The 24,947-nt window shown below is 37.2% G+C and overlaps 1 protein-coding gene across 2 annotated transcripts in view; it reads left to right on the top strand.

The window, feature by feature from the left end:
* The first annotated feature begins 2,152 nt into the window (after positions 1-2,152).
* Positions 2,153-24,947, top strand: part of cdh22 (cadherin 22) — a 206,670-nt gene continuing 183,875 nt past the window's right edge. For both annotated transcript variants that reach the window (XM_082136387.1, XM_082136388.1), the window contains exon 1: positions 2,153-2,365. The gene's annotated coding sequence lies outside the window, so the exon portion shown is untranslated. The remainder of the gene's footprint in view (positions 2,366-24,947) is intronic.

The following is a 24,947-nucleotide window of genomic DNA, read 5'->3' on the forward strand; positions in this document are numbered from 1 at the left end:
TTTTTACATTCGATTAGAATTAGATTCTCCGGATACAGAGGGCTTTTAAGGGAGACCGGGGCTAGTTGTCACAAGTGCTGTATCACAGTAACCATGAGTTTTTGAGGAACAAATACATTTTGAAAAATGTTGCTGATTTATTAATGCTGCAGCTCACATAAAAATGAAAATTGTGGCATTATTTACGCACCTTCATGTTGTTCCAAGCCTGTAGGCTGTTATTTCCCCCCCGCAAAACACAAAAGGAGAACATTTTGAATGACAGCTCTTCTTCTGTACGTGTTAAATTACAGTGACCTCATATTTTTAAATAAAAAATGACTCTCAAGCTGTATTTCGTGTCATGCAATGGCTTTGAGCGAGGAATAGACTGAAATTTATAAGTTATTTGCTTAAAATCGGCTATAATTAGAAGGCTTGAATTTGATGTATCGATTGGTTCTCGACATGTATTTTTCATTTTGGGTGAACTGAAAGGATTTGCTGTATCAGAAGCACAAAGCCTCCATTAGCTCCGTCGCATTTGTAAAAGCAAGCATACACAGAGGAGCATTGTGTGCCAGATGAAATCTGGAGGCTGTTGTTGGTTCTTCTGGCTGTGACGTACAGACATTACACCGTTCACTCTGTGCTTGTCTCTGCAGGTTCACCGCTAGGTGAGATATTGATCAAGACCTCCTCAGCTAGGTACTTAACCCCCGACACACGGTAAATGATGCCACTATCTGCTGGTCTTGTTATGCCGTGTGTCTGGTGTCTGGGGAAAAAGGAAATCTACCGTGGTGTCAGTGAGATCCTTCCTCCATCCACTGTCTCTTATGTACAGCAGGACAAATAAAGTCCTTCATCACTGGTTCTTTGCAGCACCTTTTGTTAAAAAAAACTGCTTCTTGTAGCTACTGTTTATGGCGGTACAGGGTTTATGAAATGCAATAATAAAGTGCAATAGAACAGCAAATATAGGCTTTTTTTCCACAATGTCCACAATCCACAGAACAGAGATGGAGAACCATCAACTCAGTCAGGTAAACAGCCGTTTGTTAGTGGATAATGATTCCCCATTTTTTTTGGTAGTTCATATGGAAAATTAATATATGGTAAACATAACTCCACACACAAGATTCTCTTTAATTTTCCATAGATCATATAGAAAGTAACACCCATCTATCCAGTATTGGTCATGTTGCATGGCCACCATGTTGAGTTATGTTGCAAATCTAATTTTTTTTTATCTCCTGCAGCGTTCATCAAATCTGCACCAAATTTAGATAATCTTCAGACCATCATGGCCAAAGGCTGTGGAAATCATTTGAATAGTCCAGACCATTCACATTTTACACATCTATAATTTCATGATGTAATTGCCAACCAGGAACCGGGTTTGCGTCTTTGCAATGCTTGTATTGACACAAAACTTCGAATGTTGATGCGATATGTATGTTGAATTCGAAACTACTACTTTAAAAATATCATTCTATTGCAAAAGGAGAATGCGAGTATATGAGATTCCGAATTCATCATGCGTCATTGTTACAATTCCCTAACAATAATTAGTTGTATCAATTTATCAATCAGAATCAATTTAATGACATTAAATCTTATGGTCAAAAGTTCAGTAAGCAATTGAATATGTCCATTTATGACTTTTAAATGCTTATCCCAATTAAATGTACTTGCGCTATCGCATTTGGCTCCAATGCTTAGTGCTAATCGGTTGTGTGTCATTAGACTAATGTTTTAATACCGCTGTTCCTCTGTTTTTAACATTTTTGTATGCATTTTGTTATTGTAACATCACAACAAACTGCAAGTTTCCAGAATCAGTAGAGCTTTATTGATTTTTTTCCCCTGATTTACAGGAGCACTTACTGTACTAATGTACAAGAAGATGCAATATAAACATCTTGACAGCATCATAAACAGAGAAGAACATAAAAGACGGTATATGCAATGAAAAATGAATGAGGTCCATGCACTTTATGCAAGAAAGGTAAACGAAACATTTCTGCCATAACGCATGCACAGAGGGTGTAACAGAAGTGTGCAAACAGCAGTGTGTGAACTCTCAGTGAGTCCTGCTCTTATTCTTCAGTCAGTTCTGCTGATCACCGCACGAGGCTGCGCGCTGCTGTCAGACGCGCGCGCTGGACACAGAAGAGACTCTCATCACGCGCGCCGGCGGAGAGGAGCGCGAGCTTCGCATCGCATCTCATCGCATCGCAACGCATCGCAACGCATCGCGTCTGTCCCCAGCGCTCACACCGCGCCGCATTGAGGATCGTACCGTTATACAGGAGCAGCTCGAAATACCCGGAACACAGTGCGTAAAATCCACAGCCGAGGCTTCATTGAGACTGCGCTTCAGGTAAAGCTCCTCTCCATAAACTTATGCTTTTACAGAGACTTATAGCCACTGCATGTGTCCAACTCTCGGATTCTTATGTAGAACATCTTCTGAGATGTATAAGACGGCTGGAGATGTGTCTATAAGGCAGATCATGGCATATATAGAAGGGTTACGCGCAACTTGTTGCCGGTAGTTTGTGTCTGAATCAATAAGCCGTTTTATCTTTAATGCGTCTTTTGTTTCCGGTATTATCGATATGTGTATTTGCCAGAATGAAAAGTTGAAAAGAGTTGCCTATATATTCTTTAGACAGCGACTGAGATGATCATCTATTGTTCATTATCAAAATCGAAATGGTTGTTAATGGCAGTGATTCATTGGATTAGTTTGGCAGATCGTTCAAAATATTGCAGAACATGTTGTCTATTTGTCAACTTGGCGGTATTTTCCAACATATAGGCTATATATAGGCTACTGTATATACAAATGCAATATAGGGTGAATACAGGTTGGAGACTTTTTTTTTTTGTACAAATGATCACACTATGTAATGAAACATTCTAGTTTATCATTTTTAGTAAACGAAGAATATTGACATAATGATGCAGATGATTAAGCTTGTCCCGTTTTCACCTGTATTCACTCTTTGAATCTGAAATGCATGAGTTTCTTTGTTTCTTTTGCATTGGTCGATGCATATGTTAAAGGTGACCATGCTTTTCCCACCACTGTAACTCATAATTTGATATCAGGTCAGTATTGAGAATTGAGCAGTGTGCTGTAGAAATATCAGCTGAACTTCTCTCTGTGTAGAACGGAGGCTTGGCTCCTTAGTGTGTTACTGGAGTGATCACCTATTGATCAAAATCTAAATCTGCTCAATTAGACTGGAAATTATTGATTTTTGGTGTGATTTATTGTTTTGGGAGATAATTTAGAGTGTAGTCAATAGCATTTTGAGGCTACAGTTCTCAACTTTGCAATATTAACCAGCATGATGTGCATATTCTTAAATATGACATTTCTGTATTTCTTTGTAATGCATATTTGCTTGTATTTTTCAACACTGTAATGCGCTCTCCACATTTGTCATTAGAATAATGCCATTTAATAGTCAAGTGATGGTCTCATATGCGACTGCTGTATGTGAAGTTGACTGTGTAGAGGATGAGAGAGCATCTCTGATGTTTAGAAACTCCCCAAAATAACATTTAGGCTCTATGATTATGGTCAAAACAGTATTTTGATGTAGCATGCCCTTTGATTATCTGAATTACGTCATGCTTCGTTTGTTGTGAGATAATTGAGTGTTTAATGAATATCACAATGAGAACCCTCCTTTCTTTTTATTTTTAGTCATTTCTGAATTGGATAATGCATGCATGCATGCAGATGATATGCTTTAATGCATAGACGAATTAATGCATAGAATGGTTAATAATGTTAATTTTGCTAATCATAAGTCCATCATGCAGTCTTTATTCAGTCTTTGTTTTAATTTGTGCTTGAAAATGAATGATCTTTTTTCAATAAGTAAAGAAATGGCACTATTAGTTGCATTCTATCTCTGCACCCATGATTGATTTTCTATGCGTTTGGATTGCTTAAAACCACATTCCCCACTGCACGTTTACACGTTTGCTTTATCTTGTAGTTTCCAGTAAGAGCAAGGCATCTTTGACCGCGTGGTACTTATCCACATCGATGCGCCGACATCTCTAAAGGTTTGTCTCCTGAGCGAGCACATGTCTTCTACGTGTGTGGGAAATACTCAGTTTAGCTGTGTGTTGACAGAGTTTCGTCTCGCGTTCATGAACCGGTGGCTGTTTGCCCCTTGTTGTGTGTCGACATGATCTCAGTTTAATCCTCAAGCGCCTCGGCTCTGTTCTCTCTAATTGTTGTCATTTACCCAGCTCCCCATCGGGCCCCTTGGAGCCCGCATTGGAACTCGATATCCAATCAGTGATTTAGATTATCCGATTAGGCGAGTGATGTATGTCCAGAGATGCCTTAAAGTGTTGCGCCCTCGGATTATCCGCAGCTAATGAAACTTGAGTTGCGTCAGTGCATTCCAGCTTGCATGTAATTATCACATTAATTTTTAATGCTGCCAGGCAATTATAAACAGAGTGATGTGGCAATATTTATGAGTGTCAGTGCATTCCCATGCATTTGCTGAGTGCTATTGACAGTTATGTTGATATGCGATATAATGCGACTGCAGAGGCCTGTCAGTAGCGCTCCTGTCCGCATATTTTCCAATACAAGCACATGCATGCTGCAAACTCACATAAACTAATGTGTTATAGATTCGTCTTGATATATGTCCCGTGACTGGCAGTGTCGCCTTCGGGTCCTCAGAGTAAAGGCTCGGACACGCGGCCCTCTTTGATAGATCGTGTGGAAGAAGCGACGTGCCACGGACACCATTGATTACCTTTTACTGAGTCTGAGTATAAACCTTAGCGCAGCGGGACGGCGAGGGGGGAGGGCGTTGATGTATGTTGCCTGAGGGGCGGCAGAGATGACAGATATGGGTTACAAATGAGAGCGGTTTTATGACTCCTGGAAGGAGGACCATCAGGCCTGTTTAATTGATCTCGGTCTGGCTTTGGAGCTCTGCAGTTTTGCACCTGCTTTAGGTGCCTCTGCCGCAGACCTTTGCTTAAATGATCTGCTGTGTTACGGTCCCACACCTGCTCCGAGATCCGGTTTATGCCAAAGGAACGCGACCCCCCGTGTTTCCGGCCTCGCTGCCTTCCCGACTGTGTGGGCTTTTCAGCCAGTCGCCCGTGAAACAACGGCTGCTTTCTCACTGTTGTTGTAAAGCAGAGTGGGCGACATGAACATGGTGAAGTTTCACAGCAGAGCAGAATAGTTTGCTTAACATTAAGCACTGATAGCAGCCTCAGCTTACTGTAAAGTTAATCATAATAAAAACTTAATTGAATCTTTATATAGTCTATAGTCAACATGGCTTTTGCATCCAGTGTTCAGCAAAACTATTTCTGTTGTAGGGACTTTTTGGCTACCTTAAAAGAAACATATATAGGAGGGGGTCCGAAAATGTTTGAGATATCTGGGATCTGTTTAAATTAGCAAAGTTTTATGATTCTGAAAAAATATATGAATTTTTATCACATTGAGATTTTGTTTTGCTTTCAGATATTTTCAAAGAAATGTCAAGCCACACATTGATTTAAACATGAAACTAACTAACTTTCATATGTATTTACATCATTTCTGGCTACATTTGCTCTACTTAAAAACAAAAACACAATAAATGGACGTTCAATTGAAACTTTACATTCATTTAGCTCTTATTCAAGATCTTTTGCTTTTTTGTATTTCATTTTTTTTCCTGCCTGAACAAGAGCAACGTCAGAGGTGTGTATTTTGTGTATTTCTTTGATTATTTCTGTAATGTGACATAATTCAAAGTGAAAAAAGATATTTTATGAGAAAAATGTCTGGATTTGATTTTATACATTGGGAATTGATTGGATTTGGATCATGAAAAGTGTGATTTCCATATTAGAAGGTATAGCGAGACCTTAATGTTTTTCTATTTGAAAAACTATTTTCTATTTATTAACATCATCCAATTACACACTGTGGCCGTAGTGACATCAGCAGACATGGAAAGTAGCTTTAGATGGAGAGCGAGTTATGATGTTTTGCACACATATTTACACAGGAATGTTGATTTGAACAGAGAATTTGCTTTGTTTCAAACCTCACCTTTCATTCATTCCATCCTCAGTCTATTATCCACAAGGCTTTATACCTTTGAAATAAAGAGCGTATTATTAGAATGAACACGAGTTTGCCTCAGTCGTGAAGCATGCAAACAGCAGTGGAATAAAATGAAAAGCTGTGCGTATTTTTCAGGTGACAGTGATTACATGCAGGTCAAGTGGCTTTTTCAAGAGCGTTTTTTGGAGCACCACAACAATAATTCAATAATTACTGTCATTACTCTGTCAGGCTGTATTACTGTTATTCAAAACGGTACCCTTGAGAACAAGTCTTTATTTGAATATGGACCAAATGAAATGATTGTGCTGTGCAACAGAGCCTCAAAAAGCATTGTGCATGCTTAATTATTGATGTTTTGCATGTAGCGGTAGAAGCGCTGGGTAAAATCTTTAAAGACCTCTGTGAGACGTGCTGCTTTTAGCTTGTAATGTGGGAAACGTTGAGCTTATGGCACTCAAGGTCACTTCATACGTTTTCTCTGAGTGGATATCTATCTGATCTTGAAAAGACCAGGTGTAAATCCCTCTGAAACGCTTTGGAGACGGATTTAACTTCATGAGGTGGTCTTGATACGCATTCTGATCGAAACTGGACAAGTGTAAATGCATCTATAAATGCATCTGAAAGATCAGATTTATATCAGTTTTGCAGAGACACATTTATGTGGTCAAGTGTAAATGAAACCGTTTTAACAAATCAGATCCGATCTATCCGAGCAGTAAAAACGCATGTGACCAGGTGTAAACAGATCCTAAGATGCAAAACCATTTAGGCTCATTCATACAGTAAATGTTATTCACAAATGTATCAATCTGTGTTTTCATTCCAGTTGTTGCTGATATTAGGCTACAGCGGGGCTAAATGCACACCGGGGTAAAAGGCGCATTTATTCTCTTTTAAACCACTAGATGGCTCACCACTTTTCTTATAGGGGTGGTATAATGCCCTTTTCACAAGATGAAAAATAAATCTTTGTTGTCCCCAGAGTGTGTATGTGAAGTTTTAGCTCAAAATAACCCACAGTTATTTTTATATAGCATGTTAAAGTTGTCACTTTTTGAGGGTGAAACGCACCGTTTTTGTGTCTGTTCCTTTAAATGCAAATGAGCTGCTGCTCCCGGCACAGGGGGCGGAGCTACAACAGATTTGTTTCCTTTTACCACATACAGACATGCACTGAATATTTCTGTGAATAAATGAATGAATTTATGTAGATGATGTGTAGTTATCTTCTAGTCATTGATTAGCATATTCTGTCTTGATAATCTATAAATCGTGTTCCGGGGGCGGGGTTTATGTAAATTCTAGGGTTGGTGATGTCACTAACCCGGGAGGAATGTGGTGTAGTCTCTACCAGCCGTTTGTTGTAGTCCTTAAAAAGCGATTTCTTTAAAAGCAAATATCTCCCTTTGCTTTGAACTTTGAGAGTTGTAACTTTGCAGATGTTGTTTATGCTCAAACAGCAACATTACACACTAACTAAAGTTAGAAAAGTCTAATCATATTCAACCACCCCTTTAACAACCACTTTTGATGATGAACGTGGAAATGTGTCTTATCCTTGACGCGATCACGAGCAGCAACGCAAAGTTAATTCTGTGCTAATTCGTTCTAATATATAATGTTTGTCAAATGTAGATGTATTTAGCAAATGAGAATCGATAAAATTATTGACTATGTTTTAAGACAAAGGTCTTGTTAATGATTTTCAGTTTTTTTTTCAAAGGTAATTTAAGCAAAAGGGTTCAATAACGTAAAAATATGGTATTTGGTGTAAAAGTTCCCCTTCTGTCGGGGCGAAAGACAAAGTAATTAATATGATAATTAACAGCTGGCTGACTTTTCCATTTGTTGTATCATATATTAAGTTGGGTTTCCACCTTAGAGATAACCACCATATTTATAATGATATTTATCCATCATAAATATTATATTATCATATCATATAATAAAACATTATATTTACTTGTTACTACTATAAAGTTTATTAAATTATTATGAGATCTCATTCATTGCTTGCAGAATATTTACTTTTTAAATAATTTTAATGACAGTGTATTAAACCATGTATATATATATATATATATATATATATATATATATATATATATATATATATGTGTGTGTGTGTGTGTGTGTGTGTGTGTGTGTGTGTGTGTGTGTGTGTGTGTATATATAAACCAAAAATAGTACCAACTTTGCTAAAGTGACTGTTGTGAACAAGTACTAACTTAGACATTTTAAAAACATATTATTTTAACTAAAGTATGTGTATAAATAATGTGTGTTTTGCCTGTGTGTCTGTGAAAGGCCAACCTTGCCACCACATACATTTATAAGTTAAAAAAACAACACTTTTGATGATTTATTTTCACACAAAATCTGTTCAAAATCTCCATCAATGTTCAATAAAAACATCAATATTTTTTCTCCAATCACACACTATGAGAGCAGTGAAAAGCACATTTTTAGCCCCGTTGCACCCTCTACTTTTTGATGAAAAATGTTGCATGACACATTGACATAAAAAAAGACAAAACATCCGCATTTTCCTGACTTTTGGATCCCACTGTACATGATGGATCACCAGGAAGAGACGTGCAAGTGAAATCTGTCGGTTTTGACTGGAATGAAAATAATCAAATGTGAAATCGACTCCCTCCTCACAGTCTCAGAGTGCAGTTCTCTTCTTTCCCGTCGATGCTGGTCATCCAGTCGGATGTTACCATGGTAATTTAGCTTGGCTGGATGAGTTGGCATTTGTCGGCCGTAAATACATGTTAGAATGTCTCACGCGGGCTTCTTTACGAGTTGCATCAGACATGGATGTGTTTTTCTGGAGAAAGAGAGACGCTCTGCTTTGTTGCTCTGTCAATGGTCCGTGTACGTCGCCCGCAGTGCTTCCTGGCAGACGCACAAACAAAATATATATAAATAAGTATATTAACCATAATTAATTTTCATGGCATTCAGTGGAAAGCTGTAGATTTTCAGTAGTAATTAACCAGCACTAAACAGGCCATCTGCGGCTGCTTTAGAGTTCCCCGAGGACAGTTGTGTTGCTCAAAGGTTGCTCTATCATTGAGACTTAATGTCTCCTTAATATGTCTCTAAATAGAAATGAGTTCTGAGTTTAAGCATGTTTCTCTGTTCAAGAAGAAATAAAAATAGATGCAGATATAATAAGAGGATGGAGAATAGCTCAGATCATTGGGTCTCGTATTTAGACTTTGGTATCTTGGCAAATCTGAGAAACACATTTTGAGATGTTTTCTGAAACTCTAGAGGAGATGCATGTGAGATTTCTGGACTTTTCCACAGAAGAAGCATGAGACAATGTTTCAAAGCAGCTTTACAGATAACGTTTATAATATCTTCATATATTCACGCCATTCGTCACATTTAGCAGGCTAGAGCTGGACGATCATATAGTTTTGCGATGACATGTAATTATTTGTGAAATTTACAAGCAATATAGTGAAAATTGTTTCAAAGTAAATCCTAATTATTTTCGGTGAATATCCAGTGCTTTATTTAAAGAGCTGGGTGATAATATACTTTACATTTTAAGACAAGAAAGCAGTTGAGATTTGCTATAAGGGATGGACTGGTGCTAAAAAAACAGCCCTGGACTTTCTCCCAAATAGGCCCATCATCCGGCCATTCTCCCCCAGCCGTGCGCGACAGACACTAGCCAGGATGCCCTGATATGCATCCCTGATAAATTTCCCTTGGCCTTTGGAATTAAAATAGCCCCACATCATCACATAGCCTTCACCATAACTAGAGATTGGCATGGTTTTATTTCAGTTAGCCTAATAGCTGGTTTGATTTGCATTGAGAGATGACCTTATGGAAAGTACTCCATGCCAGTCTCTAGGTATGGTGAAGATTATGTGAGGATGTGGGGCTATTTTAATTCCAAAGGCCAAGGGAACTTTATCAGGATGCATAGTATCCTGGATCCATGAAGTAACTGGGCTTTAAAAATAAAAATCTGCCTGCCTCTATGGGAATTTAACATAGGGGTGTCCAGACTTATGCACCCTGTATTTTAAGGAAGAACATTTATTTATTTACGATACATTATTCATTCACAAAGAAAATTGGTGTCCTTAAAGGTTGGATTTTTCCTAATTTTTTAAATTAAGGCATTAAGTTCAATTTCCAAAAGATGATTTTTTATTCCTTTTTTTAGTCAACTTTAGCATGGGTGTCTAAACTTATGCATAGCACTGTAAGTGATCGTATTAGTGCCTCTGCTGTTGGCTGTTCATGTTGCTTTATTAGACTTTTTTTTGTGCCGACGGCCCTCGGTTGGACGGCCGTTCTGGACTTATTGTCAGTCCGTCCCTGATAGTATATATACACATATAGCTGTATGTATTTGGATAATGTTGGACATACTATCGATGCAACATCATATATATGAGATATGAAAGAGATCTACTTTCAGGAGAAGTTAACATGAAATCAAAAACATCATATTATAAAAGTAAAATGGGTTTTAGAAGTCATTTTATATTGACTTTGCTTTTGGAATTGAACCTCTCAGGTCTCTCTCGGTTTCATTTCTTCCCTCTTAAAAACTTTCACTCTCCATCCGGTCTTAAATTTTAAAATGCTGCAGAATTATGCAGGTTTCCATCCCTCTGTGTTCAGGGCTGGAGCGGGTCATGTGTGGCTACAGGCTTTTCTCTGAAAACGATGCTGGATGGACTCTAAAAAATGCAGGGTTGTTTCAACCAAAATTTGGGTCAAATATGGATGAACCCAATCGTTGGGTTAAAAATGTTAAAATTCAAAAAATTGAACCCAACGGCTTGGTTTGTCCATATTTGACCCAAATTTGTGTTGAAACAACCCTGCATTTTTTCAGAGTGTGTGTTCGGACTCGGCGTTCTCTGTCTAGTAATGTTCCTAGGCCTCTAGACTGGGAAACTGGATGGTCAGTGACTCTCGGAAATGCTCAAGAATCATCCTGAACTGCAACCCACACACAAACCCCTCTGATTGGATGAACTGCATCATCCCTTCGCTCGCGGTAGCCATCAAAATAAGCCCTCAATACCAAACATCTCCCTGAAAATGATTCATCTTGTTGAGTTATTGCCCGTTGTTCACCTCTATCTTTCGAGAGCGCGGCAGTATTACTGGAGCCATTCATATTTGATTATGGCTATTGCGGACGGCCCCGGCACAGCTTGAGGAATTCCAATCTCTGCGAATGCGTGTTGACTTTGTGAGCGAGTGGCGTTTGGTCAAGCCGGAGACCCTACATCACCAGTGTGACACGAGCCCTGCCATCTCAGGCAAGCTTTGATCAGGTCCGCTGATGCCCCTTTCTGGTCCCAGTCGCACACCCCTCCTGTGACCCCGGGACGAGGACTTCAGTCTGTATTCGGCTCCGCTGATGGTGTGTGAAATAATGACCGTATTACTCATGATTTGAGTCAGCCTTTCAAATTCAATCTATTTTTTTTTTTTTTTGCTCCCAAAAACCAGACCGTCTGTATAGAAAATAGAAAAAAATAACATTTGAAACTAATATTAAAACATAGACACATTGCTAAAAATGTAAAGCTTTTTTTTTTTGTGTGTGTGTAAGTTGTTGTTTTGAAGTTTTTCCATCAAAAAAAAAAAAAACCTGTGGTAACTTGGTAATTAGTAGTTTTGAAGTCTAATTACTTTTCTATTTATTCTCTTAATGTTTTTTTATTTTAATTATCTGTTATGAAACCAATTAGGAAAGTACATTTTTAACTGGATCACATTTTGCCCCCACATTGTTTATATTTTCCATAATAATATAATATAATATAATATAATATAATATAATATAATATAATATAATATAATATAATATAATATAATATAATATAATATAATATCATATGATATCATATGATATCATATGATATCATATGATATGATGATATGATATGATATGATATGATACGATATGATATAATATAATATAATATAATATAATATAATATAATATAATATAATATAATGTTTAACTTTTATTATATGATGAAGCACATTTTCACCCAGAAATTCTCATCATTATAATGCAAAAAACTAAATAAAAATGCAACAAAAGAAAAATACAGTAATAAATAAATTGTATTTTCTGGACACAAAGTTTGTCTTTATGAATTTGTATGTAAAGTCTTATTGTGAACATTATTCCAACGTTTGTCTGGATTCGTGATCTTTAATTCCTAATGGATAAAATCAGCCCTGTAATATTTTCTTCCTTATTGAAAATACATTTTCTTTTAAAATGTGACATTACAGAAGTAGAGTTGTGATTTCCATTGCATGTTTATTAAGCGTTATCAGTCACTCCATGACATTCGAAACTTCATCCATACGATTTTACTGCAGCAAAACAGTATTTTGTGACATTATTGCAGATGCATTGAGATTTCTAATGCCGTCTTGAGCGCTGACTTGAGGACGGCAGTGTTTCAGTGACAGTGTGCAGTTTATCTCTGACAGTGTGTGTGTGTGTGTGTGTGTGTGTGTGATAGACTGAACCAGAATGATGGTGACATGAAAGAAAGAGAGAGAAAAGAGAGCTTGCCTGCTGTCAGGCTGCACGACTACAGCTGATGGTCTACGGCTCAGGTGTGTGTGTGTGTGTGTGTGTGTGTGTGTGTGTGTGTGTGTGTGTGTGTGTGTGTGTGTGTGTGTGTGTGTGTGTGTGTGTGTGTGTGTGTGTGTGTGAAACGGGAAGTTAAAAGCTCGACTAAATCACACAAACTGCTCTGCAGAGGGAGATAGGCTATTCTGCTGGTGGGAAAGAAGATCTCTTTAATATGTCGATTGTTTCTCCTAGACATTAATGTGCTAAAACAGAAAGCACATGGAGATTTCTCCTCCTCCTCAGTTCTTTCTCCTGAGAAATTAATGATACAAGAGCAAAAAAGAGAACAAAAGTTCTGAAACAGCCATTTTGGTTTTGGCTGAAATAGTTGAAATCATCAACTGATAAACGGCACAATAAAAGTTTGGTTTAACTTGAAGAAATTATGACAGAAATATAATACTGTAATGAAATGTACTTCTCAAACAACAACAACAATGATAATAAACTATTATTATTATTATTATTATTAATGCACTATTATTTAACCAAGATATTTTTCATTCATGTTTTAATTTACAGTTCATACTGCATCTTATTCTTATTCATTATCTTTTGTTGTAAGTTTTAATTACGTTTGTTATAGATATTTAAATTGTTAAAGTTTTATGAATTTATGAATACATTTTTTATTATAAATTAATTTAATTCAGATTCATTTTAATTCATAAAGTAATGAAAAAGTCTTCTTTTTTTTTTTTTTAACAATTGTACGATTTTTTTTGTTGTAATTTTTTTGTATTAATTTTTACAAGTAAAAAAAGAAAAGAAGGGGATTTTGGTTTTTGGCCAAGCACATCCAGAATTTTCGGTTTTGGTCCAGAATTTTAATTTCGATGCATCACTATTCTGTATGATCTTATATCACATTTAATCTGCATCACATAAGCCTCTCTAGCATCTACTGGTGTTGGGAAACTCATATCGGTGGTCCACTAAACTAAAGACTCTATTAAGACTCGCGAGCTATGAAAGAGCAATATGATTTTCCTCAGGGAGCTGTGCTGAGGTCGGATAGTCTCTCGTCTCACAGTTAATATGATAAAACACGAGAGCCCAGATTCATGATCAGCACATTCTACGATAAACACTGATATAGAAACACACTCTCAGATTGATAATGCACAGTATATAAACATCTTTCCTTTTTGCTAGATTGTCTGCTCTTTTGTTAAAATGTAAATTAGTGACAAAACACAAAAGCTGCATTGGTGGATTTATGTTTATGCAGCTTGTATGGAGTGGTTTATGAGTGCATACGGATGCATGCATCACAATAGCACGTGCAGATGAACGTTTCAGCCTGTTATTATGTGCTTGTATCAGATTATGCCACATGCTGACAATAACATGAATATATTGTGTGTTTTTTAAAAAGAAAGGATAGCATTCATTATAGTGTGGGAGATGCTCGATGGGGTTTAAGTATGAATGTTTACGTAAAAACATTTGTATAGATATGGCAGCATGTATGCCTCGACAATTGAACATCCAGATTTTAATCATCTCTGGATTTGTGTCTCCTGAAGTGTATGTGCTCTGAATTTCCTATTTTTCCATATATAGAGAGCTTGAGTGATCGAATTCAGGCGTAGTTCAGAACACTGATCGCTCCACAATATCAGCTGACGCTCAGCTCCACCTACTCATCTACTATAGTATTAAAGCTCATTCAACGTGCATTTACACCACCTCCACCCCTTCACCTCTTAGCATCTTCATAATAGAGCAGCGGATTCTGTATAGAAACTCTGTATGTAATAATTGTATCTCCTTCTGTACTCATATGCTAAGAAACATTTGGTTATTAAAAGGCTTGGGGGATTTGTGTTTAAGGATGTATCTCAAGCTGTCTTAGAGCCTAAGCCTCTCGCCAAATCCAAAGATTGTCAATACATTTCATTCTCAAAGTGGTCCTGACTGAAATATGTGTAGTTGTGTGTGTGTGTGTGTGTGTGTGTGTGTGTGTGTGTGTGTGTGTGTGTATCTGTCTACATTCACACTGGATAACAAACGTGGCTTGTTCTGTTTCTATGCTCAAATCAACTTTTTTTAATGTTTTTTTGCACCAACGCCAAAAAAGTTTATTTTTAGACAATATATAAAAATTGTAGGGGTGTCAAGCGATTAAAGATACGTTTTTAATCTAATTAATTACATGATATGGCGATAGCTATGCTAATAGCTAATAAAGCTATGCGTCTCTGAGCCACACAGCGCGTTTCGTTTCTGAATGAAACGGCTGAATGAAGTAAATGACTCTCTGTATGAATGGACCATTGAATCATTGGTTCACGCGATTGATCAAAACACGGATTCATTCAGAAACGAAACGCGCTGTGTGGCTCAGAGACGCATAGCTTTATTAGCTATTAGCATAGCTTTATTAGCTATAAATATTAGCTATGAATGGCTTCATAGCTAATATTTTCATTTGCAAAATTGACAATATTGTGTCTAAAATAAAAACAATGCTTCTTATTTATTGAACTGTTGTATAAAATCAATATCTCGTGATATTGTGCACGTTAATCGTGATATTGCTATATCATATGATATAAATATGAGACAAAAACTCATACAGGGGGAATGTTTGACCTGATATCTTTAATTCATCACCAATCAACTCTATGAAATGTAAGATGAACTACGCTGGTAAATCGACAGCCCATAGTTTTATTTATTTATTGCCACAATATTTCCTGAATATTTGAATTAAATACTTAAGTGTATAATTTACTAGAAAAAAACTGAAATAGGCTAAGCATTGCTGTTTAATTTAACTTCATGATTTAATATTTAAATAAGTCATAGAAGTTTTTTTGGGGCATGGAGTCGACTAAAGAATGTTTTTTAAAACACATTTTGTAATATTGTTTGGTGTGAGCTTGTGTTTCTCAGTGTTTGCTGTAAATCAGCTGGCCTGTGAGCCGTATAAACTCCTCTTCCAATGTGAAGAAGTTATGATATGACCACCGCACATCTGTGTTTAATATCACACTGTTATAAGCGCACGTTTAATCTGAGGATACAGTGGGATTTGATCCAATGATGCATATCTTGGAGAGATTAGGGGTGGTGCCGGGCCGGGACGAGCCGCTGGGACGTTTCCCTGTTGTTTTACTGCTTTGTAAGTTAATACCCGAGAGACACGACGGTTCATCATTCGACTGCCCCAGTTCTCCTTCATTAAAACACAAGGATGGGAGATTTCCCACAGACTGACAGTAATCACGATGGCTCAGCTCTTACTCTGATGTGATGTGATGTGATGGGAGTTGTTGTTGTTGAGTATGAGAGATCATTCTTGACACATCGCGGTGGACGCCGGTCTCTGGCATTGTCTTGGCTTCGTTTGTGCAGTTTTCGAGATGGTCAGACGCTCCTCGTTTGATGCAGAGGACGTCAACAGCAGAAGCGCATCGGAACAGTGCCTTTTCACGCTCTATTTTCAGCCAGATGCGAGTCCGCCGCGTCCAAAGCCGTGACCTTTCTGTTGGTCATGGGTGAATAGTTTGGAGGCAAATGGAGCGCTGGTCATTTCTGCTTAATGAACGTGTCCGGCGCTGGACGTGTAATGTAGATTGCCAGGGGTAAATCTGGTCTAATACACACATCCTGACGATATTGTTAACAGCGGTGTGTTTTAATTATGTCTGGGCATGCATGCTAGTTATCACAGCTAATTTACATGCTTTCCCCTCCTTTATATGTGTCTTGGTAATTTAGCTTGATTGCTGAAGTGTATATTTGACGATTTGCACAGATTTTTTTTTTTTTTTTTTTTAAATAATAGAAAGATTAGCATTATTGTAAAACAGAAAATTGTTGTATTAATATTTCATGTATTAAATTATTGTATTAAATGTACATGGTGCTCCAAGCGACTGCAAAGAATACCATGGTATTACTGTGCTATATTTCCATCAAAACATAATCCCTCAAAGAAATATTAGGATCATATGTCACCCACACATTATTATTTATTAATTTTAAATGAATAAATTTAATTAAATGTATTTTATTTCCTAGATTTGGAATTATTTTACCGTATTTTTTCCCCCATGACAATTAAGCACATTTCCCCCAAAAAAGTTCCCCTTATTGTAATTTTTTTTTTACTTAAATTATTATTTGATTAGCTTACATGTGCATTTAGAGAAACATATTAAAATAATGCACAAGGGTGCTCATCATTAAAATAAAATAGGCTTAATCTCTAAATTGTATCTAAATTGTAAATCTCTTCATATTATTTTTGTTTTCTTTTCTCTTTGTGAGGAGAAATCTAACCTAACATGTTCTTGACAGTTTCACCCAGTAATACCATGGTGCTATTTTAGTGTTTACCACATTTATATAAGCTTCATAGAGAATAACTTCACACAGCTGAAGTGAAAAACTAAACATCCACACATTTGTTAAAGTCACTTTCCAGTCACCTCTACAATACATCAGATAAAGCCTGAGAGAACGACGAACCTTCATCTGCGATCTGAACCCCATCGCACATATAGATGGATTTCTGATTTAATTTTTCCCTTCGGTTATTGCAATCAACCCAAACTATTCCTACTCTAAATGAAAATGACATTTGAGAGAGACACATACGATCCTCCCGTAATTGGTTCAGGCGGCTACTTTACAAGGCGCAGATTTAAATGACATAATTCCCCGTGTGATGATAAGAGCTGTGGGTTTAATTATGGCTTTATCTGGCGAAGGTACAGTGTCACGTCATCGCCTAGGTTTGTTTACCGCCAGTGATTTACTACTAAAGGCGCCTGTTACGTGCTGATAAACCACTCATTACACACGAGGTCTCCAACACGGATAAACGATAACAACACCTGGAGTGGAAAGGCGGCGCCGTTCAATTGGGATCCGTCAGATGTCACGCTTCTCAGACGCTTACGGTTACGCAGCGATTTGCCTTTGCTTAATTATTTATGCCTCGCGTTTCCTTGCTGTGCTTTTTGCAGACTTGTAGATGAAAGGTTTGCATTTGAAGCCTGTGTGTTTAGTTGTGACGTGTGGCATATTGAAATTAGTTTCTGTGTGCTCTCGTCGTGCTGATATAGTTGTGATGTTGCTAGCATGCGCGGGGGTGGACAGACGGCAGTGTGTCGCTGATCTCTGAAACAAATAAAAATGATGTTCTGAGGGGAAAAGTAATTTCATTTAATTATTTAATCGTGGCGTGTGTAATGTCCCACTTATCAGGGTGGGTCAAGAGTCTTTTATGTTGAATTGACTGTCAGATGACGTTCTGTCTCTCGACCCTGAGCAGTGTTGGCGTTTAACTAGCTGTGGCGCTGCTAGCTTACATGAACAAAACCAAACCAAAAACGTTGTTTACTCATGGCAATCCAAACCCTAAATGGTAAATCTGCATTTTATAACTTTGTAATGGTATTTCTAGTTATATTAGTTGCATTTAGTGTGAAATTATTAGCAAACACACACACACACACACACACACACACACACACACATTTAAGAAACATTTATGATGTTGAAAACATCAACACTGTGATACATTTTTTTCAGGATATTTAGAAAGTTTAAAAGTATCAATAATCTTTTGTAACATTATAAATGTCTTCTAAGGTTCACTTTTGATGAATTGAATATGTCCTTGATGAATAAAAGTAATAATTTCTTTAAAAAAAAGAAAAACGGACCTTGCGCGATAACAGAATAAATATAATACCCCCCCACCCCCCATATACTTTGACTGTAATATAACTATTTGAAATTGTGAGTAGCTTGTAATTGATGTGTTTTCCCAACACTGCTCTGGGAATATTATATAGTGGACAGAATGTGTACAAACCCTCATCCATCACAACAGGAGTGTGTGTCCAAGAGGAGGTGTGTGTTCACACTGCTGGCAGCACATGAGGAGCCGCAACTGTGTGTTTCATCTGGTCTCCGCTGCCATAAATCCACTGTTGCGTCACTCCAGGTCTGAATGCGTGTCTCTTGTTCTGCACGAATCCTCCTCGTGCTTCGGGAACGGCCAGCGCTGCCAAACCCACAACTAATTGATTTGCGTCTGGCTCTGTGCCTGTGGACACACCATGTCTTCGGTGACCACCTCTATGGTTCTGTTTGTTTGTTTGTTGTCCATTCATCGCTTCATTTGTCCATAAAAGCTTCTCTTATACACGCCACTATTAATCCCACTGTGTCAGTTTGATTTCCTCTATTAAGAGCTCTGACATCTAAAGGCAAAAAGAAATCCACAGACAAAAGTGTTTCTGAATAACATTTACTTGATGCAGTTAATATGGTTAGTTTTGCCTTATATTAACTCATTTGAAACACAAAATCTATCTATCTATCTATCTATCTATCTATCTATCTATCTATCTATCTATCTATCTATCTATCTATCTATCTGTCTGTCTGTCTGTCTGTCTGTCTGTCTGTCTGTCGTCTATCTGTCTGTCTGTCTGTCTGTCGTCTATCTGTCTGTCTGTCTGTCTGTCGTCTATCTATCTATCTGTCTATCTATCTGTCTGTCTGTCTGTCTGTCTGTCTGTCGTCTGTCTGTCTGTCTGTCTGTCTGTCTATCTATCTATCTATCTATCTGTCTGTCTGTCTGTCTATCTATCTATCTATCTATCTGTCTGTCTGTCTGTCTGTCTGTCGTCTATCTGTCTGTCTGTCTGTCTGTCTGTCTAAAAAATGAAGATTAATTTTTTTAGTCATTTTCAGATTATAAAAAAATCTTGAAATTTAAGTGTATCTTTCTAATATTACCATTTTCCCTCCTTTCTTGTAAGCATTTGTATAACATTTGTTGTTGTTCTCAAATAAACCTGGTTAAGATGATATTTGATGATTATTAAGAATATCATTTCCACTGTTGCTCTAGTAAATGCTGTTTTGGCCGTCATATGCAGCATGTTTTGTTCTATTGATACCTGTTATTCAGTGTGAAGCCAGCTGTCCGTCTGGGCTCGTCTAACAGCCCACCGTCTGCGCTTTACAGAAAGACCTGGATCTGAATAGATTTAGAGACAGTCTGACAGTCTTAGATACCCTTAACAAAAGGGTAACACATTCTGGCTGTTAAACTTCTTGCATTTTCATGTGCAAAATTGAATGCAGCAGATTCAAAACCCATGACGTCAGAATTTGAGTTTTTGGCTTTAGCTTTGAGCTCATGTATTTTGCAAGTGTTGAGAAAATAGTATGTAGAAAATCATGGCTTTGGTCTTTAATGCTCATACTTTTTTTTTTCTTTTTTTTTTAAGCATCAACTGATTGAAAAGTGACTGGAGTTTATTTTATAAGTGTGCATATTATAAGTGTGCATATTATAAGTGTGCATATTTTTTTCTGTGGTATAACCTGACATGTTTTGTAAGGTGTTCAATAGCCATTTCAATAGGAAATGCATCAACAAAACAACTGTTCGTCAAGCCGATGCATAGTGACATAAGTGAGGGAAAGGCATTTTAGCTTTCATAGACTGTATTGTATATACATTGCAAAAGCATGAAATATTTTCAATGGGTCTGTTATTTCTTCATACTGTTGCATTAATATTTTCAGCATAATTGCTGCTGGTCTGAGCAAGTTTTCTAAAGTCATGTGGACAATAGTGTCTATGTCGGATCTCTGAAAAGGCATTATTACTTCATAAACCAGAGGAAGAATGAAGTGTGGATATCACTCGGCATTAAGAGTGGAACAAGCACAATCACACTAATAAACACCTAGAGCATATCGATAAAACTGAATAAAACTGGAGTAAAATGAGAAAATAGTTCTCAGAAATAGAGCTGAATAAAACTATTCCGTGGAAATAACATGAACACTCATAAACATGAGGAAAAAACTATTTCTTAAAGCGTAATAGTTGATAGATTGAGTTGTTTGAAATATCGGACTCATCAATAGTCTCAATAGTCCACATGAATTGAAGATTCAATTAGTTTTTCATAGGTTGCTTTTTCATAGTTCAGGAGACTTGGAGTTCTCAGCTTTGCTTCATTGAAGTATCAACTTTATCTCAGATGTTTCTCATTATATTTTCTATCTTACAATCTCATGCAGTCTTGCTTCTCAAGTAAATGTAATTTTTTCCAAGGCTTTTTTAATATATTGCAACTGGAAAATAAGAGAGAGAGATATAGGAGACTTCAGCTTAATGTGTTCATTTGTGCTCAGTTTAATCTCTGCGTTCTTGGGAAACAGATGTTAAAGAGATCTCATTTGTGATTTTACTTCCCATCGGATTTGTATAGTCGAGGCACCTAAGTATGCTAAAATGCCTTTTCGTGAAGCTGATAAGCGTCCGTCATGCAGTGTGCCAAAACAGATGAAATCCTCTGTTTGATAAAGACGACAATAATTCAAAAATATGTCGCTTCCAAGTAGCACTTTAGTACAAATGTTTGAACTCATCAATATTTGCTGTGAAATCTGCAGCAAATGAGCAGTGAGCTCGATAAGTCTGAAAGTCTGGGAGTGTTGCCATGCGCCCGTGGATGTAAACTTGCTGCACATCCAGCAATCCGTGCAGTTTTTTTCCCAGCGTTCCCTCGCTGCATCCTAAATGAATTCAGTGTCGGCGAGCGATAGCGTCTTCTCTATGGCTCCTGTGAGAGCGGCGCATGGAGGAACTGCTAACAAGGACAGTCTGACCACAGAGAGCGCCACACTATCACAGAGATCTCTGTGTGCTGGAGAAAGAGAGGCTTTGTTGTGTTGCTTTACACTGGTTTACACTAGTTTACACTGGTTTATACTGGTTTACACTGCTTTACACTGGTTTACACTGGTTTACCTCTGCTTTACACTGGTTTACACTGCTTTACACTGGTTTACACTGGTTTACCTCTGCTTTACACTGGTTTACACTGGTTTACACTGGTAAATTTACATTGGTTTACACTGGTTTACACTGCTTTACACTGGTTTACACTGCTAGACGACCATATTATAACTGGGGATGCACACAATGCCACGACTCGCTTCACTCCTTCTAGTGACTTCCAGTTGGTTTTGGGTGACTATCTATCTATCTCTCCATCCATCTCTCCATCCATCTCTCCATCCATCCATCCATCCATCCATCCATCCATCCATCCATCCATCCATCCATCCATCCATCCATCCATCCATACATCCATACATCCATACATACATACATCCATACATACATACATACAGTACATACATACATCCATACATACATACATACATCCATACATACATACATACATACATACATACATCCATCCATCCATCCATCCATCCATCCATCCATCCATCCATCCATCCATACATCCATCCATACATACATACATCCATCCATCCATCCATACATACATACATACATACATACATACATACATACATCCATACATACATACATACATAACTTGTATTTAAAAGAAGTCTCTTATGCTCAGCTCACCCAATAAAAATGCTAATATTGTGAAATGTTATTACGATTTAAAATAACTGTTTTCTATTTTAATATATTTTTAAATGTATTTCTTTCCCCTGTGATTCTCATCAAATTGATTCTTTGATGAACAGAAATTTTAAAAGAACAGCATTTATTTGAAATAGACATTTTTACCATCACTCTTGATCAATTTAATGAATCCTTGCTAAATAAAAGTATTAATTTCTTTAAAAACCGACCTCAACTTTTGAATGATTGTGTTTATATATATTTATATATACTGTATGTATGTACTGATTAATTGTTCACAATAAGACCAGGAACGCATTGTTAGCAGAGTATTGACAAATATAGTCAGTATCCGGCAAATAATTACTTTATATGAGGCTTTTAACTTTTCCCTCTTCTTTTCCAGTAAAAATATCTTAAAAGAAGATGCATTTGCTTAAAAAGCAAAATTACTGAACATATCCAGTCTTTTTTTTTTCTTGTCTTTGCCAATGCAGTAAGATCAAATACACTCATTATTAAAGATACTTTCTCTGAAAACTCATGTAGTGTTTCCTCTCAAGTAAATTTATTGTGTTCCAAGGATTTTTATATATTTTAACTGGAAAATAAGACCAAAATACTACGCTTTTCTGCAGTGTATCTGCTGTAGACGACAACAGACAGTCTTTTGTCAATGAGAAAACAACGTGATACTCCATCCCGCCGCTGACCTGCACATCTGTGCATTTGTGCGAGGTTGTTACCAGTCTAAATAGCCTTGCCAGACTACTATTGGCTTCAAAGTCTTCTTTAGGCGGTCTGGTGCAACCGCTGGTGCGTGAAGTGTTGATCAAAGACGTCCCAAGGAAAGAAGCGCAGACACATTCATCTCCACCTGTTTTCACCCAGTAGTGTATTTGAACCAATTACACTGAAAGTTTTTATCCTGAAAAGACACAATAGACACTTTTTGAAGCCATCAAAACGTCTCCTCCGGTTTCCGTCTCTTTACCATCCACTTAGACCTTTGTCTCTGCAGAAAACAACCTGAATGCATGGGATGTTCTGTCTTACTATGCAATTTCAGCCCAGTTAGCTAATGGTGTTTCGTGTGGAGTCGGCCAGCTCTATGAATCAGAGGCTGTTAATAGCCCATCTTTAATGCGGCTCACGCTGAGCTGGCCTGCGCTGGTCCCCGGGGGCTCCGGCTCTATGGCAGATCCATTATTCATGGTTCAACCTGGGCTGCTGGGAGCCAGTGACACCTGAAGCTGCACAATCACTCAGGGGTTTGAGGAAGATGCCCCTGACAGGCCTGGAGGACTTGAGGTCAGTCCACCCAAAGACCCGCAAACCACAGGGTGTGTCAAAGCCATTCCTCCACAGACGGATGAAGGAACATGAAAGCGCTCATGCCCTGTGAGTTTGGGGCAGGCCATGTGTTTATGCACTGCTCAAATACTCACAGTGTTTACGGTCCAGTTATCTATTTACATTTCATTTCTACGTTTGGCCTATTACTTCAGTTTTGCTATCACAATATATGAAATGCATTTATCATTCTGCACAGTATTTGGGCATTTTGAGATATCGGTATTTTGAGTAATAATTGTGGAAATTCATCAATTTGTTTTGCATCTTATGTGCGTGCATTACATATTACAGTACTATATTACATTATGTTATGTTATATTATATTATATTATAATACTGTAATGATGTAAAGACAGCCTTAAATAACAAAATAAAGCCTCAAATTTAGCCACAAAAATCTAAAGATACAAAAAAATATATATTTTTCTTTAATTGACACTTGACAGAGTTTGATCTTGTGAATTTATAATATAATATAATATAATATAATATAATATAATATAATATAATATAAACAAATATTTGTTAAAACATTTTTTTTTTTGTTCATTGACATTTGAGGTTGATTTTGGGTCATATATTAAATATTAAATATATAGTGCATGTGATGGGTATTTGCAGATTTTCAGTTTTACATGAATCACCAATAAATGTTGATTTCTTATATGCTGATTTGATCCTTATTCTTTTTTAGGAATCTTTGATGAATAGAAATCTTTTGAAACATTATAAATGTCTTTACTGCCCCTTTTGATCAATTGAATGCATCCTTGCCTCATAAAAGTATTATATACTGTATATAAATAAGTATTATTATATTACATGTGTATGTTGGGGTATTTGCAGGGTTCCAGTTCTACGTGAAGCACCATTAAATGCTGATTTGATCTGGTTTCTTCGGCCCACAGCGAGAGGTTATTATAGGAGCCCACATTTGTCACCCACGATGCTGGAATTTGGGGCCAAATTTAATTTCTTTTAAGAGCAACATTTGTCAGCGAGGATGTTGTTCATTAACAGCACCTGCAAGTTTCAAATTGGAGTACAATTATGTTGAAAGCGCGCGACGCGAGACTTATGTGTAAGCGTTGCTTATGGTATTTAATGAGTTTTGGCCAGGTCTTCGCTCATGTAAATCTTAGTCTCACAGAGGAAAGTTTTATTGCTCCACGGTTGCTCTTTCTTGGCTCAGGAGACTTAATGCTGTTTTCAATTATTTGTTTTTGAAATATCAACTTTGTCTCAAGACTAAAAATAGACACAAATGTGTCAATGGTTGTCATACAGCAAGAGTTTTGAAAATGAATGTGCACAGCAGCTCAGTTACGAGAATATGAGGAGAAAGGTTTGAGTTCATTATGAGATTTCTGACTTTTGCTCACAAACTTTGG

This window comes from Leuciscus leuciscus (assembly GCF_965113295.1).
Source record: "Leuciscus leuciscus genome assembly, chromosome: 14".
In the NCBI taxonomy this organism is placed as follows: Eukaryota; Metazoa; Chordata; class Actinopteri; order Cypriniformes; family Leuciscidae; genus Leuciscus; species Leuciscus leuciscus.